Source organism: Pinus tabuliformis, chromosome 4_2 (genome assembly GCF_031772625.1).
Source record: "Pinus tabuliformis cultivar Carrire ecotype Pingquan chromosome 4_2, CPIR1, whole genome shotgun sequence".
NCBI lineage: Eukaryota > Viridiplantae > Streptophyta > Pinopsida > Pinales > Pinaceae > Pinus > Pinus tabuliformis.
Window position 1 is genome coordinate 683,759,610 of NC_142304.1, and position 3,284 is coordinate 683,762,893.

General features: G+C 39.9%; 1 pseudogene; it reads left to right on the forward strand.

The window, feature by feature from the left end:
- Nucleotides 1-1,312: 1,312 nt before the first annotated feature.
- On the forward strand, nucleotides 1,313-2,437 carry LOC149171292 (mitogen-activated protein kinase kinase kinase 20 pseudogene; annotated as a pseudogene).
- The last annotated feature ends 847 nt before the right edge of the window (nucleotides 2,438-3,284 follow it).

Sequence of the window (3,284 nt, forward strand, 5' to 3'; positions counted from 1 at the left end):
GATGATTTTCTCTCTGAAAAAAAAATATAAATGTAATATTTTAATTGTGATTTTAAAATTGGGTTATTATTATTAATTAAAATGGGAATTAATAATTTTAATAAAAAAAGTATTAAGTTATATTATGTTTATAAAGGTTTGAATCTAAGTTTTTTGGGAATAATTTGTTCACCAAATTATTTAATTAAAGATTATATTGTTATTATTAATTAATGTGTTTTTTGTTTTTTAAATAATAGTGAAAAATAGTGCAATATATGGTGACAAAGTGTTTTGTTAATGCATTCCGTAGTTAAGAGGTTACTCAAATTAAGATTATTTAATTAAAGATTATATTGTTATTATTAATGAATGTGTTTTTTGTTTTTTAAATAATAGTGAAAAATAATGCAATATATGGTAACAAAATATTTTGTTAACGCATTCAGTAGTTAAGAGGTCACGATTTTTAAGTAAAAATCTAACCATGCTAAAAGTTAATGTGACTCAAACTAAGTGTGATACAAAAATAATTTAAATAACGTGTCATTCATCTCAAAACTTACCTTACCTAACCAAAAATAACTGGCTATGTTGATGGTCTCAATTCAATAATTGAATCCTTGCACACTGTATCTAAAGTTCATCGTTCTGAACGGGCACGCTTGCAGGTTTCTAAGTTGAACGCAGATCTAACATTTCTTAAAAGGTGCAGAGATTCCGGAGTCATGGATTCTTTGCCATGTCTATTTAATGTGCTAAATGTGATCTGCTCATTCAACTTGTCCTGACGATGAACCATATTGGATAGTTCGAAACGCGTCGACGTAAGTTTTTCTATGTGATTTTCGCCAAAAATTCTTCAATAAAATTGATATAGATCACAAAAGTCTTACTTCAATAATTAGTTATAAAAACATTAATAATTAGTTATAAAAACATTAATTTCCTGACCCCGTCGATACTGTAGGGGTCGTTGTTATGAGTTGGGCATCCGTCTCTGACACTAGCGTACCAAATGCCTTTGAACGGCTCCTGTGCGGTGGATGATGTTTCGCTTTTCCGTACATCTTTATCGCTGAAACGCCATGCAAGCGAGCCAATTGCGCAAATATTTTTAACTCTACCAACGACGGGCAAATAAAGGTAGAAAACAAAGGCAACTTGCTAAAAGTCGGCGGCCGGTTTGAAAAGCAACGCCAGCGTCTGAAAGCCGCTTTGTGCGCCCGCCATTTTCTCAGAGACCCTCCATAACCTTACCACAGCACGCCGGAGGGTCTGACACGATTCAAAACACAAACATTCATCTTGTCTATTGTTGAGTTGGGTGGGAATGGAGACTGAAGTCGAGGAGGGATGGGTGAGGGGCGCCATTATTGGGGTCGGAGCTCGTGGGACAGTAAGCCTCGCCAAGAACAGCTCTAATGGCCACATCTTTGCAGTCAAATCCACAGCTGGTTATAGTTGGGCATTGGATAATGAATACAAGATTTTGCGCTGTATGAATTCTCCATACATTGTTCGCTGCCTGGGGCACAATTACAGCGTCGTGAATGGTGTGAGGACGCACAATTTATTCATGGAGTACATTCCGGGTGGCAGTGTTTGGGATCTGCTGGTTAAGTTTGGTGGGCAGCTCAACGAATCCGTGGTCAGAGCCTACACTCGTGGCATCCTACGTGGGATCGATTACCTCCACAGGCAGGGGATTGTGCATTGTGATATCAAGGGCAAGAATGTTCTTGTGGGTGCCAATGGTGTGAAGCTTGCTGACTTTGGTTCTGCCAAGAGGCTTGGGGATAAAGAGGAGGGCCAGGAGACACTGCAAATAAGGGGGACTCCTCTGTGGATGGCTCCAGAGGCAGTGAACCAAGTGGAGCAGGGGCCTGCTTCTGATATTTGGTCTCTCGGCTGTACCGTACTGGAGATGGCCACTGGCAGGCCTCCATGGAGCAATGTTTCCAATCCCCTTACCGCGATGTTTAAAATTGGATGCACAGAAGAGTTACCAGAGTTGCCTGCATCGCTTTCACCTCAGATCCAGGATTTCCAAGAGAAATGTTTTCGGAGAGACCCCAGGAAGAGATGGACCAGTACAGAGCTTTTGAACCATCCTTTTCTAAAGGAGGACTGCTCTACCATGAAGGAAGAGGCCATTAGGGTTCCAGTGTCCCCAACCAGTAATTTGGATTTTGGGGATCAAGTATGGAATTCCTACCCGAGTACTCTCATTTCATCACTTGGCATCCCAAGCCCAACAGGGGAAACCAATGCAGAGGGCAATAGGTCAATTGAGCTTTGCCCAAGGCCTTCTCCTAGGCAGAGAGTGATGGGACTGGCCGCAGGTTGTAAATATGGAGATGTGGCTGACTGGTCTAATTGGTCTGCAATTCCCCATGGTCAATGGGTTGTTGTGAGTCTTGACCACTTGCAGAGGCAACTCTCTAAATTCAGATAAATCTTTGTCAAAATCAGACATTAGTACTGGTTGCTCCATCTAGGAGCTTCCATGCAGACAAGAAAAGTGCAGTGTCAACTTGGGAGCTGTCAACTGTGAAGAGTTGCAGCCAAGAGGTGAGTTGGATGGATGCTTGGATGCTGCAATCTCTGCAGCACAGTTTTAACAGCAATCGTCTTCCAGCATTTGAGCTGAGACTCTGCATCATGATTGTTTCCAGTGGTGGCAGCATCCCATTTGGTTGATGAAGCTTGGAATGGGTATGGAAATTCATTTTGGAGCATTGCTGGTGGTGATCTTGGCATCCATAACAAATCAGTACTTGGACAAACATTACATTATCCTTGATGATAAGTAGATCTCTACCATTGAAGCAAAAGCAGTTTGCTGCTTATGTTGTATTAGCATGTTCACTGCACAACCTTGTCATAGGTGTATGTTAAAAGGGCAAATGTACAGAGCAGAGAATCATCTCCCCTGTAAATTAGATTCAATATTACTTTCCATTGAGTTGTATTCAGATACATATATGATTTCTTGATGGCTGATTTCACATGCATTATTGTTTGTGTGAATACTATTGAGAAATTTTGGTAAAGACAACAAATATTTCACACTTGAACTGTCATGTCCTCATATCTTGACCACTTAAGTTTGGGAGGAAGTTCTACGAATTACCACTACATCACAGCGCAAATGACCGTTTTAATGTTTTCTTACCAGGAAGATAAAAAATGTTGTTTAATAAAATAGGTTTCAATACTTTATTTTAAATGTGTAAACCCTTTCATGATGTGTTATTTATTTATTTAATTGCTTCAACTCAGTTACCCTCAACCATTTTCCA